The sequence below is a fragment of the Fundulus heteroclitus genome, unplaced genomic scaffold, assembly GCF_011125445.2.
Source record: "Fundulus heteroclitus isolate FHET01 unplaced genomic scaffold, MU-UCD_Fhet_4.1 scaffold_105, whole genome shotgun sequence".
NCBI lineage: Eukaryota > Metazoa > Chordata > Actinopteri > Cyprinodontiformes > Fundulidae > Fundulus > Fundulus heteroclitus.
Window position 1 is genome coordinate 26,337 of NW_023396518.1, and position 24,148 is coordinate 50,484.

At 37.6% G+C, this 24,148-nt stretch overlaps 1 long non-coding RNA gene across 1 annotated transcript in view; it reads left to right on the plus strand.

Moving 5' to 3' along the window:
* The window catches only part of LOC118558176, a 51,595-nt gene that overhangs the window by 10,861 nt on the left and 16,586 nt on the right, over window positions 1-24,148 (plus strand). Inside the window, exon 2 of the long non-coding RNA XR_004928197.1 lies at window positions 20,351-20,403. This is a non-coding gene — a long non-coding RNA (uncharacterized LOC118558176). The remainder of the gene's footprint in view (window positions 1-20,350; window positions 20,404-24,148) is intronic.

Below are 24,148 nucleotides of genomic sequence, written 5' to 3' on the forward strand. Positions count from 1 at the left end.
TTAACACGTCCCGAATAATGCCGCTGCTTTACAACAACACCGTTTGATGGGTACAGACGAATCAAAGATATGTTGAAGATTCTCTCAGGCAGGGCGTGACAGAAATCCAATTAATTACAATGACAAGTTGATTAATGGTACTGCATTTCAAATGAGCAAGAATTGTCGATTTCGATAAAGCAAGATCAGACCTGTTACATTTGAAAAAGGAAACCTGTAAAGTTCAACTTCTGAATCAAAATGAAACACATACGGTAATTAAACTTAATTCTTCAACGGATCAAGCAGCAGCAATGAATGGAATTCATTTGTTTCAGCTTTTATGACATAGGCCAAGAATGTGGTCAAGCTGTTTAAAAAGCTATTCCTTGATCGATGTTACTTGGAAAAAGTAGCATTTATCGAGCACTTTGAGAACTACACTGGCCTATACCAATGAGGCCTTTTTGTATGTGTGTGCTTCTGATAAAATAATGACAAAGCTAGAAAGCCGGGTAAGTTTGTTGTTGAACATGGTAAAATAAAAGTGCATTATAAGCAAACCGCTTCATTTGCGCCATATGCGCCTCAGCTGACAACCATTCTAGTTTTTTTTTTTCCTCGTTGCCTGTTGTTCCAGCTTTCACAGTTTCACACCATATTGTCGAAATTGTCACCAGACACTTAGTGGAGCGTGTGATCTGCAGTTTTGAGCTTCTTGAAGATCTGTGGGAATTCCAGACGGGAAGGCTTGCGAGTTAGACATGGGAAGAGAACATGAATAATTTCGGAAATGTTTTGAAGTGTTGCTTTTTTATCTCCTCAGCTGTCGTCTTCAGGGAAGCAAGCCGTTCCTTTTTTCTGTTATGTAACTAACACTTGTGGAAACCCCGCACACGGAGCAAATGCACACAAATTAGCGCATTTACATACAGCTATAAACACATACACATAACCTGACAGGCAATTAAAGGAGCTAAAAATCTTTCTTTAATTTTAATATGCTAATAGCTTTTATCGGTATTTGCAGTTACTCAGGTTTAGTCAGACTTCATTAGGCTAAGCCAATCAAATAACTTGGTTCTAAGACGGTGGTAAGCATCCTATATTATAGCCACGTTTCAATTAAAGTAGTTCAATTAACACTTCACGTCCTTTTCTTATACCCATGTCTAGGAGCCAAAATGCAGTTATTTCTTTAATATAAAAACGTATTATGTTAAAGCTTTTAGATTTTGGAACTCCAAGCTTTAAGAAATTAACATTAAGAGAATATATACAAATAATCAAAAACAATAATGCAATGACATTTTAAAAAAATCGTAAAGAAAGACTTTTTGTATAAGAGTATCGTCAGCACTGCAAAAACGAAAAAACAAAAAGTAAAATTTTCTTGAAATGAGTGTATTTGTTCTTGATTTGAGCAGGTAAATAACATGATCTGCCAATGGAATGAGTATTTTGAGCCCTAAAATGAGATAATTAGATATTCTGCCCTCTAAATAAGATGATGGAGATGAATCGTTCCTATTTTAAGTGCAAAAATCTAATTCCATTGGCAAATATCTGGTTTATTGGATTAGACGTAGATGGTTTGGCTTGAGGACTTGAGAGGTTAAGCGTGTGGCTTTAACAATTGGCCGTGCAGAACTCTGACTGTTAAAATCTGGATTGTTAAGATTAAAAGGTAACCACTTCAAAGATATTTTTTTTGTTGTCGCTGATACAGTTGAACATTACATCCCACTAGTCAAGATGAGAGAAAATAAAAGCATTAAAAGTCATCTCAAGTTCCTGTTTTGACACCAATTTCTTTATAAAAACAGTTATTTTTTGCTTTGGCCACATTGTTTTGAATGACCTTTAAGAGATATCTTACTGGTCGAAAACAACACCTGAATTATTTTAACTTTGCCATAGATACATCACAGGTTGAAAGAGAAGCAGATGTTGTTTCCCATTTAAACTAAATAAACTTTTATGATCAATTCTCCATTAGTAAACCACATCAAGCAAAGTGCTCAACAGTCAACCAGAGGACCATAAAGACCACAAGAGAAGGTCACTGGTGGGCTTTTTACGCAAATTATGATCACACAAGTGTGTGTGTGTTGTTGCCGCTGTTCCACTGTGCTCATATCCATTCTTCAGTATATAAGCAACTGTCCTGTAAATGTTTTAAAATGTTTCCCTCCATCTTAGTCCTGTTTATCTGCTCTCAGTTATTTATGTTTGCTATTAAACAAACGCTGGGGTTGTTAAAGGTGTTTACCACAATATCCAAGTACAACACTGATATCCTACAAACCTATTCAGAGATTTTATTGAAATATGACTTTAAATGTGATAATTTCAACTTCCATTGGTCTTAGAATGTTTTTGCAATTTGTCTTGAGTCTGCTTGTACTGAATTAGAACTAAAATTATTTGGCATTAATCTATTTTTTTTCTATCTTTGTTGACAGTATACAGTCTTGGACAGATTTATGCAATCCCTTGTAAAGATATGAAAAATCCTTGTTAACTCATAAGAAAGATTTGGAAAAATCGCTCCTCTAATCTGAGTAGATCTGTTCAGTGGGCGGAAAAAGAAAATCTACACATAACGAAAAGGTGTTTTAAATACATTCCTTTGTTGCCTCAATTATTGGTTACCCCTTTGGCAGTACTTTTTTGCAACTTGCCAATAAAAAAGCATTTTGTATTTAACCATTCCTCTTTGCACGGTTAATCTAGATCAAGGGTGTCAAACTCAAATCTTTCAGGGTCGATGTTCTGTAATACACCTGAATCCAATGACTAAATTACCCCCTGATGAGCTCAAATCCCGCTAATGACATAATTTTTTAGATGTGTTGAAGATTGCAGGAAACTGGGCTTTGAGGGCGGGAGTTAGACATCTATATTCTAGATAATCCAGTCCAGAATCCTGGGGCCTCTCATTTGCTCTCTTCTCTTCACTCTTCATTCAGGCCCGCAGTACCACAGATCCTCTGCTGTACTTACCTGTGGGCATAATGTCCTTTTCCAAATATTGACGATAAACTGACCTGTAGTGTTTGTTTCTTAGAAGCTCAGTCTTTGGCTACGTTCTCACGTCTTGATGCTTAATTCCGATTTTTTTTGCTGAAATCACATTTTTTCGACTGGCCATTCATACTACTATTAAATGCGACCGTCATCATATGAACGGTTTAAGACCACAATGCGAAGCCACACAGCAGCACACTGTTTACGGAAGTAAACAGTCTTTCTTGAAGTGTTCGACAAAGTTTTGTTAAAAAAACAAAAAAACGCGGATACCTCCTTGTTATTATTAGAAAGCTGTTGAGGAATGGGAGCCGACGATAATAAGACCACATCGTAGCAAGATGAAGTAAGGTAAGAAGAAAGTAGCACAGCTATTAATAATGGTCTCTTATGGAGCGCCAGCTGCTACTGCTGTGTGTGGACGTGTAGTGAGAGACAGGAGAGTGACGTGAAAGACGGATAAAATGCGACACGACTGTGGACGCTTTGAAAACTGTCCGATACGTGTCCGAAGTAGTGCCATATGTGGAAGTGGTAGAAATCGGATATATTTGGGGGTGAAAAGATCAGAACTTGGGCTGTTTACACTGCCATGAAAAAGATGGATATGGGTCACATATGGGCCAAAAAATGGGATTTGGGTCGCATTTCCCTGCAGTGAGAACGTAGCCACAGTCTCAGCCGTAAAGGCACCAAGTTGCCAGTACACTAAGCTGCTCTTTGCTGTAGCTCCCTTACAGTGAGCTTTAGATATTTTATTTACCTCTCCCCGTCTTTCACATTGTGGATGGTGGTAAGATAAAGATGAGACTTCATTCAGCATTGTGAGGAAAAATTGGTCTCTTGAGTCATATCATGTTTATAACCTGGGGAGACAGAATATAAATTGCTAATTATGTCTTATCTTAAAAGAATAAAGTTTAAACTAAAAAAAAAGTGCTACAGTTACAAGCATTTTAATTCGTAAATATTTTTTTCTTGTTTAATAATGCATTCATTATTATATCCCTCTACAATTTTGGTTCCTCATTTATAGTCTACATGATTATTTCAAGTGACTTGTTTAACATTTTTTCTACTTTTCACTTGAGGTATAGGTTTCTTTGTGCTCAAAAATATTTGTTCTTAATGTAGAAAAGCATTTAAACAATAAGAGAAGACTGAATAACATGAACAAAGAAAAAAGTTATTAGATTACCAAATTTAGCCGGATAAACTGCCTGCTGAGTTTTGTAATGTAACTGTGATTAAGTGTGAGTGGGAATTTCTGAAAGAAATTACAGGATGGCGAGGGGGAGGGTGGATGGGATTATTGCACAGAGACACATGCAGATGAATGGGGTTGGTTTTATCCCAGAAAGAGAGAAAGAAGAAAAAAGGTATATCCATGTTTATTTGAGCTAATCCATGTTTAGTTAATCCCAGAGATTAACTATTAATTTAGCAAAATATCTCCTTTGGCTGTTTCAACAAAAACGTGCTTAGCCCTGATACCAGCCGATTCCTCTTAAGTATTCAGACCGAATGCCACCTTTTGAGGCCCGACTTGTCAACTCTCGGCCCACTCTGACTCCTCCCTCCTAATTCTTTAACGAGACTAACACCGTGAGGTTTAGATTAGTTACTAACATTGTGCACTGACTCTTGCTGCTTCTCCCAGTGGAAGCCATTAAATCTCACCACCCACCGCTCTAACACACACACTGAGGGCAAACTCTGCTTTTCCAGTAGACATGCCTTATCACTGATTTGCATATTACAGTGAAATACCACTGTACAGGGGAATGCTGCTGAGAAAAGGGGTTTTATATACAGCACATACAATTAAACTGGCTGCTAAAAAGCATAGAAACCTTTTTAATAGCTTCCCTCTGCTTTGCTTGCCTCTTTATGATGCTTCGGGTAAATTTACCATCAAGCATTTTTTGTTTCTCCTGTGGTAACCGGACGCTTTAATCCAGTTAAGACGTTGACATATCAATAATTATTGAGCCCTACTGGGAGGATTTGCCCTTGACACCTTCAGAAAGAATTAAGGTGTTAAAGCCATTATGTCTGACAAGCTCTGGTTAATACAAACTTAACCCAATGCCTACATCTTTACCATGGATGCTTATAGAGTGGACAGCAGTGCCATATATATTATGATATGTTTAGTTGTTTTCAGAACTCAAGTTACATAATTACAGCATCTTTTTTTTAATTCATATTGTCAATTACCCTATTCAAACCTTCAGTTTCCTGGAATCTAAATAAATTATTCAAAATTTAGGTTCAAAATGTACAATTTTCCTGAATGTTTTTTTTATTTTTATTTATTTTTCTATTTTTTGCTTTTAAATATCCCTTGATGTGGTTGTTGTAACATGTTCAGACATACCTAACCAAACAGTCATTGATAAAGAAACATAACTGAGTTGTGTGCAGCAGGGTTGCACAATATATTGAAAGTTTTATTTCATCATATCAGTGACTGCAATACTAGTATAGCAAAGTATTTTGAATGCCAAATCTAGTATTGTAAGTGTTGTTAATTCATGCTTTTCATGGCAGAAGTACATTTAGCTTGTTGCACGGAGTCTCGCTGCAGTAGATGCCCACGTCAGATACATATGATGGTGCTTTAGATGTTAAAGGTAATTATGCTCGTGGAAAGTGTTGTAATGACTGATGTTATCACTGTTATAATCAATGATAATATCACACTTGCTTGACTTTGCAATATCGCGCAACCTTGTTGTCCACTGTATTTCTGGATTCAGGGCTTTAAAGGGGAGATGCTTTTCAGTTCTTCCTTATCACATAGAAATACTTCACTTCTGGTCTATACAATTTGGAACAGCTATGCTTTTATCTGAATTCCTCATTAATTTACCCCCACGTGCCCCCTTTTTACTCCTTTTCTGAGGGTTGTCTGAGAGGAGCTTGTTTCAGTGCCGTCTCTTTAAATCTAAAGGAGGCACTTCGCAGGGGACTCATCCACCTTCAGCTTGGACTACAAAATCCGAGAAATAAAAACGGAGGATTTGTGAACTTGGTAGGCTGGAAGTCCATGACCTTGTTTAGCAGCTCCCCAGCAAATACTGTGCAAATAACATAACAGAAAACAGAGAAAACCGAACGGCTTGAAAAATATGAACCAAAAAGAATATAAAGATATTTAAGCAGCTCCTGGACAGACTGCATTGACATTTCCCTTCGTTCTTGGAGACTCCAAGTACACAACATGTATTTAAGGGCTAAAAAAGTGGATTTTGCATATGTCTCCTTTAAGGTTCCACTTCCTCGACTGGCTCTATGCACTTTCCTCTTTCTCCTCTCCTGTTTCTGTATTCCTCGTTTGACCTAAACTCCCAAGCCAGCGAAGTTGCTTGTTCTTATTGCTTTGTCAATTATAGATGTGATAAATGTGGACATAATTGAAATCCAAGGTCAAGCTATTGATTGACTATTGACTTAGGTAATGGTACAGAATAAATCTTAGCCAGGGTGCAACGTTGCAGAAATGGGTACCGTTAATCTTTCTTTGCGTTTTTTTGTTGTTGACCTATCTTGTTCTTTGAGAGTTTGATGGAATTTAGACGGTGTGCTTCGTTAACAACCTTAAGACCTTCTGCTGTACCTCATGAAGGAGAAGCTGTGTGCAATTGTACAGGTCCTGCTTTAAAATGAATAGAATATCATGAAAGAGACAGTTATTTGAGCAATTTAGTTCCAAAGAGAACTAAAGGTTTTATTAAACTTATTTTAAACATTTATTTTTTTGTCATTTTATGGTTAGGGCATGTATTTAATGAAAACTCATAATCAGCTTCTCAGCGAATCAGACCAGTAAAATAACATTTTAATACAAAACTGTTGTGTTATGATGATGTCATGGAGTAGACTGCTGACTTGACAGTTGTCCAGCAGACAATGCCTGACACTGGCTACTCTGCAAAACTATAAAGTCAGCAGCCTTTCCTATGGTTGCGTAGGATAAAACATGGTCATGACATAACATTTATGTGTTTAAAATCCTGTTTTGTTGGCTTTATGTAATATTTTACCTTTGTGATGCATAATCTTTTTGGCTCTCTTTAGCTGTGAGCCTTAATCATCAAAATTAACAAATGCAGTTGCAAATACATGCTTTGCAATATATAATTCTGTAAGTAATAAATGAGGTTCACCTTTTGAATTTATGCTCAGAAATAAATAGACGTTTTGATGATATGGTGTGTCTTGAGAAGTCATCATGCTTCCTTGTAGTATTTTTTCCTCCCCCTTTTTCTTTTGGACACAGACTACAGTAAGATCTGGAAACTGTCGGGCAGAAATCTGTCGTCCCGTCTGAATATTTTGTCGTCTTGCTTGAGATGTTTAGATTATTTTCTTTTGTCTCTGGGAGGCCACACCCTACCTCCCCCCCCCCCCCGTCACCGTTCACCTTCAACACCTTCACCGTCCTCGGAAAAAAGAAAAATCCATTGTCCTCCCTCTGACATGAACCTTTACTTAGGCTGAATCAGCTAATGCTGCTATCAGTTGCCATGGAGACTGTCTGAGTTGGAGCGTTGCCGTGGCGACGGAGCGACTGCTCGTTACCACCCACAGCATCCGTCCACACTCCCCTGAGCATCACCTCACAAACACATGAGCATAAACACGCTCCTCAACACAGACCCATGAAACCCCCAACAGGGGCAGCAGTGTATTGTTTTGTAACAGTTGTGTACATCGAGTCAGTGTATGTTTTTTTATTTATTTCCAACACCTTTTTTATACCTGTATAAAACAGGAGATGAGCTACTTTGGCATAATGAATGTAGCTCTAAATTGAAATGATAGAATTTGGGGGATTTGTTGGTAAATCTATTAAATGTCTTGTTGTCTTCACCTTAGATGTCTCATAGAACACAAAACACACTAAACACAGGACCGAGCACGGAGAAGCAGCGTTTAGTTCCTACGTGCCACTTATCTGGAACAAGCTTCCAGATAACTGTAGAAGTGCTGAAAGTCTTGGTTCTTTTAAATCAAAATAAAAACACATTTGTTTAGGATTGCCTTCGACTGTTCTAGTTAAACTGTTTTACTGATACGTCATTAGTTCAGCTTTGTTGTCAAACTGTTTTTAACATTTGCTTTTAGTTTCTATTTTCCTATGTTTTATTTTGTTTCTACATTTCATTCCAACTTGCTTTTATTCTTTTTTTTATTTTGCTATATTTTAATCATGTAAAGCACTTTGCATTGTCTTTTTACTGAAATGTGCTATACAAATAAACTTAGCCTTGCCTAAGAGCGGGTTAGGAGAAGGTAAATTTAGTTTTGACGATATTATGAATGAGTAGTGGGGAAATGAGTAGTGATCCATTCTGCAACAATGCTGAGACGTTTCCGTAGAGTATAGAGGTATTCAGCCGCTCTGTTTGATTTCATTTGATTCAGCCAGTTAGAGATTAAAGACAGTTTAGGAGTACAGTGTTGCTGGACGGTGGTTTGCTTCTCATTCAGCTTCTCTAAAAGCAAAAACACCTTTCGCCTACTTTCCGTACATCAGACCTCTGTCCCTTTAGTATTTTCGGAAATATATTGTGTTAAACTTTCAGACTCAGTCACAGTATAATAGGTATGCAAATTGTTGCATGTCATCATGATCTATAAGCATTCACCTGCAATTTTTTTTGCTCCACCTGTTTCAAAAAATATTTGAAAATGGATAAACACAGATTTGAATATGAAAACAAAACAAAAATTCAACACACAAACAATTTTTTGTTTCAACTTCATTTTTTTAATAAATATATCACAACTATGACTCATTCTTGGTTCCATACAAAACAATATTAAGATAATAATTAATCCAGAAAGCAAAATGGGGCTAAACCCGGCACTAGTGAGGTATACCTAATAAAGTGGCCACTAGGTGTATTTTGTTGACTTTGTTAAATAAAATATTTGGAATGGATATGATCTATCTAGTTCTTATTGTGAGTATAACTTTGGTTGAAATTGTTTAGGTGGTGAACTATGGGCTTCAGTATATTAACTTTCAAACTTAATTTAAAACCTGTTCTTGTCATGGGTAGACTTGCACAACACAGAGTCATACAATCAGTATTTTAAACATGGATGCTTGGACGCTGATTGGATGAGTGTTCCTTTTTGCATCGGAATATTTGATTTCCCATGTTTGGTGACATTGTATTAAGTGCCAAAATGTAGTGGTGGGCGGCGTAACGTTATAGTACTAGGAAATGGGATTTGGCGGGAGCCGACTCATTTGACCACTATGACATTTTTACTGATTCATCAGGCCTAGTTTCCTCAGTAACCTTTCATTAATTTGTGGCAGGAAAAGCAGCCCTGGAAATTAATTCTCTGAAGAAGAAAACATGTCTGTTTTGACTGATTTGTTGCTTTATTTACACATTGACAACGTGGTAGTCCCTCAGAAGGAGACAACTTCCCCGGGTTTTTTCTTAAACTCAGGCCACATTGACTCCTTTGCAATAATTCTTCCAAATGTTATGTTATAAACAGTTTCAGGTGATATGGGGAAAATACATAAACATATTTGAACACAGATGACTTCATTTTTTTTTTGCTGAGATACACCAAATCTTCCTTTTTTTTAATCTCTCTTAAGGCTAATTGACATAGAAGGATTTTAAAATAGTCCACTGATTTTAAACCACACGTAACGATGAAAAATCTTACTTAAAACATGTTTGTTCGTACAGTGTGGGGTGTCTGGTCAGACGGCAAGCTCAACACACCACACGCAAACAGATTTGTCTTAAGATCATTCAGATGTCAGACGGTAATTGTTGCGAATCCTCACGAGATCAAACGTGAGTTCAGAGTAAATAAATGTGGACGACCAGGAAGAATAATGGCCATAGTCTGTGGGCTAATTTTAACAGAGAAGAAACATAAGAAAAAGAAAATGCGTTGGGCAAAGAAGCGGAGACAACGTGGCTTGGGGCTTTATGTTGCTGCACTATGAAATGGAGGCGAGTTAGATTCTCTCGGGGAATCCCTCGCCCCGCTTTCTGATTGGCTACACGTCACATTCAACAGGCTCTGTGCTCGTTTTTGTTTTTTTTCTCCTCGGGGGACATCACACACGCTAGGATATCAGGACAAGACAATCCAACATGTTGAATATCTCCGGAGCGGTCCTGACATTCCACTGACGGACCAGATCACTCTTAACGCACCACACGCGGCAGGAATATCTCTTAAGTCATCTTAAGAGACATGCTGATAATCGGCGCCTCTCGGAAGGGGGAGATTGGGGCGAGAATCGGGCATCAAATCCTGCCGTGTGAACCAGCCTTTAAAGGATGTTTGGTTGAAACTTTAAACCTGGCTAACTATGCTGCAAATACCTGAAAAAATGTTTACATATCTAAATCCATCCATCCATCCATCCATCCATCCATCCATCCATCCATCCATCCATTTTCTAACACGTCTATCCCTTGTGGAGTCGGGAGGGGTGCTGGTGCCTATCTCCAGCTCTCAATGGGCGAGAGGCGGGTTACACCCTGAACAGGTCGCCAGTCTATCGCAGACATATCTAAATCATCACAAGTAAGAAAATTGAAAACAATACTTTTTAGTTTCATTATGTATTGTTTAGAATAATGTTCCAGCAGTAAAAAACCCTGACCTATGCTCTTCTCCGGTTCCCGCTTCCTTGGAGCTCTTTATTAATTCAGCACCTGGTAGAAGGGGAGCTGCCTGCTGTGGCTCACTGTTTCACTGCTCCCCTGACAGTTGGCTGTGTGATACTGGCGCTTAAACACAATCACATGCTGCACGCTACCTGAGAAGTCCATACATTTGGCTTTCTAGAGAGATCTGTAGCACCAGGCACATCTGTAGGCACCTCGGTCAAAGATGTGTGAGACAAAGTCTTAAAAGCAATGAATGTTTTATTGCAGTAGAATAATTTGGCATGGGAACAATTGGAAAGGTTGTTCGGTGGGGAAAGGCCATGTTAAGAAGTACTTATTTCTATGAAAATTGTTCATCAGAATGTTAATTTTAATGCATGTGCAACTGCCTTTTGAATAGAGGATATTGTTATCCTATAACGCTTGACAAAGGTTGGATCATACAGAGAGAAAGCATCACTTATTATTCCTCTTTGTACAATTTAATCAGATTGTCCAAAGTCCTAGGGTCTTAGATGGCAATGAAAGAAGGTCGGTGTTGTATCTGGTGAACCAACTTGGTGTTAATTTTGGTTAGTTGTTGAGATCATTGAACCATTCTCAGCACCACATTTAATATAAACTATTAGCCCTGGAAAGAGTTTTTAGTTGCCGTGCATTTGAACGTTTCTACAGCGTTTGAAAGGAAAAAGGCGCAGAGCATCACAGATCCTCCACCACACTTAAAAGTAGATATAACGTGCTTTTCAACGTGTTCATCCTTTACTTCACACCACGTCCACTTGTGTTGCAAGAAAACCTGATAAAGCAGAATTTTAGTCTGACCTGACCTAAGAAAGCACGGCAAGTGCTTTCTCCACCAATTGAATTATGCATTTAAAATAAAGGTTGGATTTAAAAAAAAAAAAGAACAAGACAAATCAATGTTATATTAGGTTTCTGCAATGCAAAGTTGCTAGAGTAAAAGTAAGAACATGGAAGTTATTGCAGGACAATGAAACACTATATCTATGACACTCATTTTCATTGTGTTTGTGTCACTAAATCGTATCTCTTTGTCTTTGCTTTACTGCTGGTCTAGCTTTGAGTGCGTGGCAACGTGTGCAATCCATGCCATTTTTTTTTTTCACCCTCTGATCTTCATGCCGGTGTAAGTAACCAAGCCTGAATGAGGCTTGGCAGTGTTTTGTTTTTGTTTTATTTTAATTGTCTACTTTCCATTTTACATGTGTATTGCTAGAAAAGTGCAGTGTCATATTTAAATACTTATGCGTAGAGAGTGAACACGAGTTGGCGTAAAATTGTGTTAACTTCTTGAGCTTCTTGTGCAGCTTAAGGTGCCATGTTATGAAAAAATGAATCTTTGATGCCGCAGACTCATTTGAAAAGAAGGCTGTAGTAATTGTAGCGAAATATCTCATACGGTTGGTCGGTTTCACACTTTCAGACACGAAAACTTTAGAGCATTTTTTAGCATCAAAGCACAGACCCCTCACGTCGCACACAGCGACTCTTCAGCGGCAACACAAGCCGAAGCCACCGATGCTCAAACAGCAGTGAACTCCTACCAGCTCGCAAGTTGTTTGCACAAAGGAGCGTTTCAAGTATTTCTGCAATGTGTTCATTAGCTTCCTTCTAACATACAGTAATTGACGAGTGCTGTTTAATAGAGCAGCCCACGCAAACTCTTAAGGAAGCTGCGAAAACATTCGCTTTATTGCAAAGAGCACTGCCGTCGAGAGCTGCGCAGCGTCTAACAAAGACAGGGCGGGCATTTTATCTGACACTAAATGTGGTGTCAGGCTGATAGGAGATGATGTTGAGAAGAAAAGCAGCAGAAAGAAGCTGAATGAGGTGGGGACAACAGCAGAAGAGGAGCCAAATAGAGCAGGAGGGGACAAAAATCTAATTTTAGGTGGATAATTTGCTCTTTATTGTCTAGAGCCTTGGCTATTACTTTTACTCTCCCTCTTGTACATACCTTTAACAGGAAGCAAACTGGCAGTGGAAAAAAAGCTTGTTTTCAAGGGGTGATTTCTTTTTTTTTATTTCTGAAGGAAAAGTAAGGACTACCTTTATTCATCTACAGCAATCATACAATAAATACCGTGTTATTGGATAAAGGGGAATTGACTGTGTTTGTTTTTAATCAACTTTTATTATGGTTTTGTGCAAGCGCATATACACAAGCTTAAATTCATCTAAACAGGGTTTAGCAATTTATTGACCAAGCTTAGATTTAGCCACCAGGGAGCTCAGAATGAACGGCCTTTAGCTCCTTGGAGGTGATTATCTTTATTTCTATTTTTCCTTTCATTTTCTCTCACTGCTAAGCCATTTCTCATACCGGTCCAAACCTTTGCACCCTCTGCTGGCTGAAAAACAGGTAAAGATATAATTGGAAAATGTAAAAAAAAAAGTTGTTTAGAACAAAAACAATTGTGTCTAATTGAAGCCTTAATTATGCTATTAAAAAAAACCACAGTATTTTTAGCTGTTGTGAGTTGAAAATGAAGGTAGCAATGATTTTAACTGTGACAGGCCAAGTGAAAAAAGCTATTCTGTGGCATGAATTAAAAAAAAGAACATTGCATTCTTTATAGATTTTCAAAACTCCTGCAGATGTGGACAAATGTAGTTTAACGTCTAGGAAGGTTGTGTTAAAAAATCCTAAAAGGAAATCAACTTTAACTGCAGAAGCATAATGAAACGAAAGTAGAAAAAAAAACTACTCTAAATGAGGAAATAAACCAAAGGCACTTATTGCTAAAAACAATAGCCTTACAAAAATAAAACTATTAAATTTTGAGGGCGAAAGACGGTGCCTAATATACTTGAAATTGTACGCCAAGCCACAGTATACAAGCATGTAATTTTGACTCTCTTACATATTAAATCTCGAGACTCTGCCTCCGCTTGCACCTCTGATAGATCTTAGTCTTTCAGCAATACTTAAGATTGTCTATTGTGTCCCAGTTTACATTAAAATCTGAGAAGGCAAACATCTTCTCCCATTTTCCTCTCCAACTCGCTTCTCACTGTTCGGTGTGTTGAAAACAAATTAAACATGACTAATTTTCAATATAGACATCACTTTTTTTGATTGGTAAGAGTTTGTAGGAAATACTAGTAAGTAACTTATGAATTTCTTTTTATTGGGCATATTAATAGCATGTGACACACAACTCCGTTTGCCTTAGCCACCAAGCTTGATGTGTGAATCCATATTTATCTCAACACCACACCGCAGTGAGCAGCATGGTAAGAAAAGTAAAGACAAAAAAAAGTATCCAAAACTCAGAGCAGCAAGAGAATCTCCTAGTGGTCATGAAGCCTCCCTAATATCCAGTAGATGCAGTCTTCAGGCCATTAGGGTTTCTAGGGAGTGATACTTCAACAAAGGCCTTTTCTGCCAAACTATCATAAACATGTTAACATAGACTTGCACTAAAAACATGTTGTTTTTAAAGGCCCTTCTAGGGACGGACGTCGCAAATTAGCCATGGCTATAAATGTTGTAGTGTGTACATGTTTAATGCACACACTTTGCCCCTATCAAATAAATAAACAAAAAATATAAAAGTAGCATCACTAATCAATGCAAAAGTGACGTCATCAGGTTAGGGTTGGCTAGGGTTGCCAGACTTTAGACACAAAAGTAAAGATTGACTGCCAATCTTTACTTTATGAGTAAATATTAAGTTAATTATGATTCATATTCAATACTGAAAGAAGTGCTTGATTTACACTGAACGTTATTATAAACTGAAATCCCTTCAAGGTAAAGCATCGCTTTTGTTTTTTTTCCTTCCCATAGACTGCATTTTAATTTATGTATTAAAAGTAATACTCGTGAATGAAGTACCATCATTGATAATATTTAATAAACGCATATAATCATACTGTATACAGAGTTTGCAGGGAGACCAATTCACATCTCAGACAACAAATTAATATAGAAAATAAGTTTAAAGTAGAAGATTATGGAATTAAAATGATCTAGAGGTCACCAGTCCATCAACAGAGAGACACTCAGGACAAACAACAATGCACACATGGAGAGACTGAGAGACTAATCAATTTTCTTCTGTGGCCATCCAAGTTTTCAGGCCTAAATCCTGTAGAAAACTGGTGGTCTAAGCAGAAGACAGGAGTGCAGAAATGGTTGCCATCATATATCCCTCTCCCTGTATCCTCCGATCTCAGGAAATGTTACACAGGAAGTCTCTGTACTGCAAGAAAGGATTGTAAAAAGTATCAACGGCAGTGGTACCAACAGTTGTGTCACTTGAAATGAAATGAAATCTTAAAACCAAATATTTCCAAACATAGAATCTTTGCAAGACGTACTTACAAATCTGTCTGCTTTTATATATCATGGAAGTGTAAAGCATTGACAAGACGCAATTTGGTTGTTTTTTTTAATACACTATTGGGTAGTGGAGTCTTTGCTAATGTTGGCTAAATTCAGGTGTCTGTTCAGTGATTCAGCCTGGTTTCAGATGTGTAGAAACTAAATGTAAAAGGAGTCAGATTTAGCCCAAATGTTTTATAGATAATTTCGACCCCAAAGTGCCGAATCGTTCATTTTTTTGGGGGGTAAGTTTCCACATACCATTTTAAATTTCCCTTCCTCCTGATTCCTTCTGGCAGAAGGTCGCCTAGAACGTCAGTATGAGACTGAAAAACCTTCGGTGTATTTTGAGAAGTCTCAAGGGATTGCTGTCATTGTTTTCCCTCGGCCACCTATTTCATGACGTTTTTTTGTTAATCCATCATACGATGTTTCTTTTGAATCATGCGAACATCCATTTAGCTTCAGTGTTGCCTAGCAACATGCATGACTGAGACTGTGCTGATAAGCATCCAAAAGCCCCCTGAGGATTCTGCTTCCAAAGCATCCCTGAAAAGACATTTTGGTTGGACTGCACCTCTCGGTGAATTAATATGATTTATTTACTTCCTCAGGTGTCCTCTGAGGCTTTCGCTCAACAGAGCAGTATTTTTATGCTGTGATGATGCTGGATTTTTCATATAGGGGTATTTAGATGCACGCTACACCCTTCTTATTTGTTAAATATATCCATGTATCTTCTACTTCAGTATTATGCTTTTGTTTGAGTTGGTCCATTAGATAATAATCTTAAAATTTAATAAAGTTTGTGGTTGTAACGTGATGAAATGTGATTAATTAAATCTGTGTTCACTATGTAAAAATGTTTTTATTTTTATGAGAAAACAGATTATTATTTGTGCCTATTTGAAGTAGGGCCATGTTAAGACAATGGAGGACATTTTTTTTTTTTTTTAGCCAAAGGCAGCAAATATTCACATTTTGCATTACCAAGGCGTGTTCTGCTGAATTAAACTGTCATTGCCCTTTTACCTCATTGAAATAGGATAAAAAGTCCTCCAATCAAGTAACATTAAGTGCGATGTTTGGCAGGGACTGAAAGTCTCTCATTTCATCCTCAGAGCATCCTCTATTCCCTTGTAGAGTCCGTTGGACTCTCTGGCGTTTAGTGTGTTGCGAGATTATAGTTATTTCACAGCTGGAGTGCCAGTGTTGCCTCACGACCTCTAGTTACAGATACAGTAAATTTGGGCCTCTCTTTTGTGAGGAAAGCAAACAAGACATGTATCACTCACCCTGCTGCGGTAGTAGCTCTCAGAAAATCTTAATGACCTCTGTTTAAGAGCTAATGCTTTGTCCTGAATTGCCTGTTTGCGTTGTTTAAAATATATTTTACATTTTCTGTCCTGTCAAACTCATGTTTTTACCAAAATTGAGCTTGAACATAATTAATAAATGTATTGATGAATATTTAAGTTACCAAATTATAGTTAATAAGGTAAAGGGAGTCAACTGAAATGGCTAATTGCTTTTTTTAATAGAACAACTGAAAATGGCCATTGATAAAGGCCAGATTTGAAAAAGTTCTTTGATCTTCTGAGTCATAATGTTTTTCCATAAAATATCCAAGTTAAATCTGGACAAAACAGCACCACAATGGCTCAAAACATGTTTAGAACAGAGAAAGCAATGTGTAGTAATTATTAATGAAAAGTCATTTCCCTTAACATTAAAAACAGGTGTCCCTCAGGGATCAATATTTGGTCCATTGCCTTTTACACTATATGTCAACGACTTACCAAAAACACTTACTAGGGCTGGTTTCCAAATGTATGCAGATGATGCAGTAGTTTATGTGAGCAGTAAAAGTATTGAACCCATAACTAATCACCTGCAGCTCCATCTAGATGCTGTGTCAGTCTGGTTTCAAAACTCAGGACTTATTTTAAAAGTACTAAAAACAATGTTGGTTCGTTTTGCTTCCAGGTCTTGTCCTCCAAAAAAATTGCATTTGACAGTAAATGGTCAAGATATTGCACAAGTTAAAAAAAAATTAAATACCGGGGCTCCGGGATTCTAGACTCTGACAGCCACATTAACAAGATTATAAGAACAGCTAAAGCAAATTTGTTCAATTTCAAAATCAATCATAAGAGACTGTTTATCCTTCCATGCAGCAAATGTATTCATGCATGCTCTGATTTTTTTCTCATCTCAGTTACTGTATAACCTCCTGGTCTCAAGCAACAACAGCAATCAGACCGATGCGAATGATTTACAATAGAGCACTGAAAATACTTGACAGAAAATCCATCCAAACACACCATTTGTGAAGTTTTGCAGAGGCTTGATTTTAGTAGTTTTGAAAACTTTGTAAAGTTTTCCAATTTGGACCCTGACGTCCTCAGACAGTTCACAGTCACACTCAGATCAGTGGGTTCCATCACATGACGAGCTTCAAATGGAAATGTCAAACTTCCTCTGAGAAAAACCTCCTTTGGGCAGTCAGCCTTTTCTGTCCAGTGTGCCAAACTTTGCAATTCCTTGTCTCCTGAACTGAAACAGGACCTTGATTTGATGGCTTTTAAACATGAATTAAAACGTGTTTCAAAAGGGAATCAACGCTGCAGGCATATTTGATCCTAAATTAAATGCTTTTAAATCTGAATTTTGTAAGATGGGAATTTGTGAACTAAAAAAAAAAAAAAAAAAAAGCAGCACCACTAATCAATGCAAAAGTCACAGGTTAGCCATGGCTATAAAAGTTGTGGTGTGTACATGCTTAATGCACACACTTGCCCCTATCAAATATATAAACTAAAAAATAAAAGCGGCATCACTAATCAATGCAAAAGTGATGTCATCAGGTTAGGATTAAGATAGAGTTACCAGATGCCAGACACAAAAGTAAAGATTGCCTGCCAGGGTTGGGCCTATTTGTTGCTCCTGTTGGGACAACTACCACCACACCCAATGTTAAAAACATTTTTTTTAAACTTAATTGAAATAGCAAATATTATTATTCATATTTAATATTGAAAGAAGTGCTTGATTAACACTGAACATTAATATAAACTGAAAACCCTTGAAGGTAAAGCATCACTATTGTTTCTTTTTATTCACATAGACTGCGTTTTAATGTATGTATTAAATAAATACTCAAGAATAAAGCATCATCATTAATAATCTTTAATAAACACATACAATCATAATGTATATAGAGTTTGCAGACAGGAGAGTTCACATCTCAGACAACAAATTAATATAGAGAATAAGTTTAAAGTAGAAGATTATGGAATTAAAAATTATTTACATATCTGTGTATGCATACCTGCATATGCACATAGAAACACTCTACACTGATCATTGGGCAAGAGGCAGGATACACTCTGAACAGGTCACTAGTCCATCAACAGAGAAACACTCAGGACAAACAACAATGCACACATGGAGAGACTAATTAACCTAGGAGTCATGTTTTTGGACTGTAGGAGGAAGCTGGAGTACCAGGAGGCCCTGCACACCACATGCCAAAACACCCGAGTCCAAGATTTGAACCCAGGATATTTTTGCTGCAAGGCACCACTGCTCCAAATTGCTTCCTCGTGCATCCTACAGATATGCATGGTTATGACAGATAACATCATTTTCAGGATATGCATGTAAAATCGTTTGCTGATAAATGAGGTACCAGACATAAAAATTGTACCTAATCAGAACATTATATAGATTAAAAACTTGGCATAAATAAATCAGCCTTACAAAATGCTTTGGGTCGGTTAAAATACAAGGTTTACCCGTCAGCTACATGAAGCTACATGAATAAAAGTACCTGGAGTTCCTGTAGAGCAGAATATACAAAAAGGGTCTGGTGCTGCGCCAACTCTTTGCCTTACAGTTGGTTTCAAATACGTTCTGTGACAAAACTTCATATGTATATATTGGTGATCAGGATTTTTAGAGGACCTTTTCAATATAACAAGGATCAACAACCAGCATTGCAACATGGGAAGCCTTAATATCCAAACTTAAGGGTCAACTGTTGGATTAGGACTTTGACCACCAAGGGCTGTCTGGATGGTGAGTTCTGGGGGGTAGGAGTGTAGAGAGCTAAGGAAATATAAAAATGTTCTATCTATCTATCTATCTATCTATCTATCTATCTATCTATCTATCTATCTATCTATCTATCTATCTATCTATCTATCTATCTATCTATCTATCTATCTATCTATCTATCTATCTATCTATCTATCTATCTATATTTGTTTATTTATTTTTTTATTATTATTATGGAGGTTTGGTGTATATAACCTTATTGTATAACGTTTTTTGGTCTTTTTTAAAGCATATAACATGGCTATATATCTTTATGCTTCTTTAAACATCCTCTCAGTTGAAAGTATTTATTTCACATGCACCACTGTTCTCAACAAGTGAGCTCGCGATAGTGTTCACAGCCCTGGCGCACCACAGCAATGGTCTCGCCAAGTCAGGTAGTGCAGAGTTTATAGATAACTGGAAAACGTGTATAAAATGCACATTCCTACTTCAATAGTTGAGGTAGAAATCATCTCAGGGTGACTGAGTAATTAAATAGTGAAATGTTTTAACTGAAAAAAATAAAAGTTAAATAGCATTTTTATGATGATTACTGAAGTTTTCTAGAATCGTGACGTTGCTCTTGCCTCCACAGTGAACCACAGCCTTCGTTTGCCATTAAATCCGACCTGTGGGTGTTAAACTAAAGCCTGTTACACTGCATCTGCTCTCATCTTCAGATGTGTGTCTTATAGATGAAACATGTTGTTCTCGTCCTTTCATGAGCAATTTCACTGGTTGTGAGAGAAAAGAGAGTAGCGGGGAAGTGAGGAGGCCTTTTTTTTATCATTGTGGCTGCAGTTGAAATGAATGCTGCACATGTGGCTTTAACAGACGCAGGCACCCACTCTCACTGATAGGCTTGTCTTTCACACTGTCACATCGTCCCTTTCTTCTTTGTGTCCTGTTACCAGCCAGAACAGGACTTCTTTTCACTCCTCAATCTATCCAAACTATCATTGGACTTATCCTCCCACCTAAACCCCTGACCACCCTTTTTTCTCACCTCTACCTTTACAACTACTTCTTCTTCTTCATCAGATTGCCTTGCCTGATTGTGTGTGTGTGTGTGTGTTTACTGAGTTGCCACCTTACACTGCACTCCCAAAGTGCTTCCAGACAAGTCTAATCTCTCTCTTTCTCTCCCTCTCTCTCCTTTCCCCCCCTCTACCCTCACTGCTGTTTCCCCCCCCTTTATCCTTGCTCATTTTCTTAGGTTTCAGATGCTATCCTCTCCGCTGGGACACAGGCATCATTTCAGGTAGCCAGGTAAGCCTCAAACCCTCTGCATCTCACCTTGGGTCCATCTATTTCTCCTAATTCTCCTCACTACATACTGTATGTCCTTTGATGCTGCTGCAAAGATGCTGCGTCACCGTGTGTGTCCTGTTTTCATATTGGCTCGGTTGGTGTCTCAGTTTCGGGACCAGCAGTTACACCTGTTTCACTCCCTGTTTTAGTCACCTTGACTTGCCAGTGTGTGCTTGATTACCTGAAAACAAAATCATTTTGGAACCAGTTTATATAAAATATTATATTTTGCATGTACAGTTTTTTTTTTTTTGTCAGAGACTTCTGCTTTCTTTATGTGCTGTCTACAGTGAATGATCTTTCTTTTGGAGACAGGTTACTTAAAAATAATTATTTTTATTTTTATCAGGGGATAAGAGTAGCCCTCTTGCAATTGGAAGGTTGTGTGTTCGAATCCATCTTCCCCTGGTCACATATCGATGTGCCCCTGTGCAAAACACTAAACCCCACGTTGTCTACCCGTCTGTGTGTCGAACGTGTGCGAGTTGGTGAGTGTGATTGGGTGATTCTGGTGTAGAGCGCATTAAGTGGTCAGTGACTAGAAAAGCACTAAATAAATTCAGTCCATTTACCTTTACTAAAATAGGCTTTGCAGTGCTCCCCTGCAGATTTACTCTTGATTACATCCCGCCCCTCTCTCTACTAACAAGATTTGACAGAGGAAAAATTATGAGATAAATATGTCCCATCCTGACAAGTTAACTCACCAGCTCCATGTGCTTTCCCTTTTTTTTTTAGCATATAGCTCAAAAAAGATGTTTCAAAATGTTATTTAAAGTTAATACCAACACAAATTTTTAAAGCAGCTATAATATTTTTTTGGTATCAAAATTGATTATGCAAAAAAGTCTCCTTTGCTCAAATGAATTGTTTGTAGCAGATGGGGCCCTGACAAAATCAAATAATCCAGGTATTTTATTTTCCAAAATGAAATGCTGTGTTGTTGTTTTTATGATGCTCGCTGTCTTGCAAAAGTATTCACCATCCATGAACAGATTTTGTTACTTGACAACTATGAACATTTTAAAGGTTTTCGTGGATAAAAATCTGAAAGGACTGTCATGCGTACATATGTAACCTCCTCTAAACAAACACATCCATCCATCCATCCATCCATTTTCCAAACCGCTTCTCCCTCATGGGGTCGCGGGGGGTGCTGGTGCCTATCTCCAGCGTTCACTGGGCGAGAGGCGGGGTACACCCTGGACAGGCCGCCAGTCTGTCGCAGGGATAAATACAATTCAGAGCAAATAGTTGTCTTTAGGGTGTGATCTTATTGGAAGAGTAGCTAGAACAAAGCCATCGTTGCAAGAAAGTGAATTTCAGTTTTTGCTGCAAGTCATGTCGGGACACAGCAAACGTGGAAAAGTTGCTTTGGTCAGATAAAAGCAATTCTGAACTTTTTCGGCATATATGTAATACTTTTGTTGGTGCAAAACTAACACTGCACATCACACCAAATATGGCACCCAAATGGTGACACAGGGAGGTGGTAGCATCATGCTGTGGGGAAGCTTTTCTTCAGCAGGGACTGATTGGAAGATGGATTGACCCTAATGCTGGGCAATCCTGAAAAAAAAAAAAAACACATTTTAGGTGACAAAGGGTTTAAAACTGAGACAAAGATTCACCTCCCAGAGGTGTGATAACCCTCAATGTGCAGCCAGAACTACAATGAAAGGGTTTAGATCAAGTCATTATTCATGGCCTAGTCTAAGTAAATCTAACTGAGAAACTATAACAGGACCTGACAATTAAAGTTCACAGATGCTTCCCATCTCATCTCACTGAGGTTGAGCAATTTTGAAAGAAGAAAAAAACTCAGTGTCTGGATGTGCAAAGCTGGTAGAAGCATACGATGTTTAGCTTTAATTGCAGCATCATCTGATGCCCCACATTATTGAGTCAAGGGACCTGAATAGTATATTAACGTTTGTGGTTGTAACGGGACAACCTGCAAAAGTTCTGGTGGTCTGAATAGTTTTGCAGTGCGAGATGTTTAGGGTTTAGATGCCATGTAATTTTTTACATGGCATCTTACATGGTTACATTTAAAAAAAAAAAAAAAGAATCTTGATTTAAGATCAGTTTGATCTTTGAGATGTCTCTGAGCTCTGACATAATATTTAGAAATGAGCGCAAATCTTCTTTGCAGTCCTAAACTTTTAACCACGTCCTCCATTAGTCGGGGGTCATTTTGGAGCTGGAGTTGTTCACATTTGAAATAAATTGATATTTACTGTGCATATAAAAAAATCTAAATATTCTTAGTATTAAAATCAGATGTGTTCATTATTAAATGATTATTAAACTATTCTACTATAAACATCCCTGACAGACTTTCAGTGATTCAGGATTGAGCAAAATAACCGAATGTGTTCTTTATATGATTTGCGTAGTTGTCTGGGTTAAAATGTGAGAGCATCTGTAAGCAAACAACAATTTAAAGTCATGGTTCTCAGATGTGTACCGCTGAGGTTACTCATGATCTCTTTTGCTGTATTAACTCTTTACAAGTTATAGACTACAGTAGTTTTCCATTGTTAGATGTTATTTAAAGCTAAACCATGGGGCTGACCAGTATTTAACCATAGTGGTTCAACCAAAATATATTCTCAGCTCCAAACAAAAGTTAATTAGGGGAAAAAAGTGAAGTGGAGAATAGTAGGAGAATTCCTGTAAAAAGATGAAATGGGCAACTGAGAACAAGTACCAGTGGCGTTTTATGCAGCAACAGTGAAGACTATACAGGACATGCTGGCAAAACTATGAAGAGGGTTTTAAAATTGGAGTTTATTTGTTGCGGGGGATACAAAGAGCTGAGACTGTTGGTGTTTAATGGTACCATTCTCAGTAATAGCTGAGCGAAACCTATCGCATTCTAAACTGCTTCCTCTTTACCAACAAGCAGCACTACCATAAAAATGGCTTGTTTGTTTTCAAATTAGGAAAACAGCACATGTTCTATTCTTTCTGATTAGAAATGACATTCTTTACAGTAAAGAACTCTTCCCATTTCAAGGAAAGCACAAAACCTAAATATTTACTAAATGAAAACCCATCAAGTGAACAGTTTGGTGGCTCTTAAACAGGCGTCACAAATTTTAGATAGATTCAGATCAATTTTACATAAAAATATGCCATACAAAAAGTTTTGAAGAGTATATTCATTACATTTGCTTATTATTGGTTGAGGGTTAAGGAAAGTTAATTAAATAAATCATGTTTTAGATAACTTGCACCGTCAGATGTATTGTAGGTCCATTTTACGTTCACTGAAAAAATTAGGTTTGATTTTACTAAAAGGGTGAGAGAAAGTAGACGTTTACCTTTTAATATGAGGACTCTTTTACACAAGGATCATCTGGGGAACTACATTTTAAAGGAATGATGAAAAATGTCCCACCTTCATGAATTTTGGTTCACTTTCACAATTTACTTTTAAAAGTGGATCGAACCGCCTGGACACACAGTTGCCACACACCCAGCACAGACTGGGAAGGATAATATACATTAGGAAGAAAATGAACCAAGATAAACGCTGGAACAAGACAGAATTCATGCCCAGCTGCAGTTTATAATTGCTTTTTTAACTGGGAGCTGCCCAGTATGAGCAGCAGACGAGGCCGTGAATGATCCTGTTACTCTGTACATGGCACAAATGGAGCAGGGTCACTTCCTGTTTTTGGTTGGCTGGATTGTC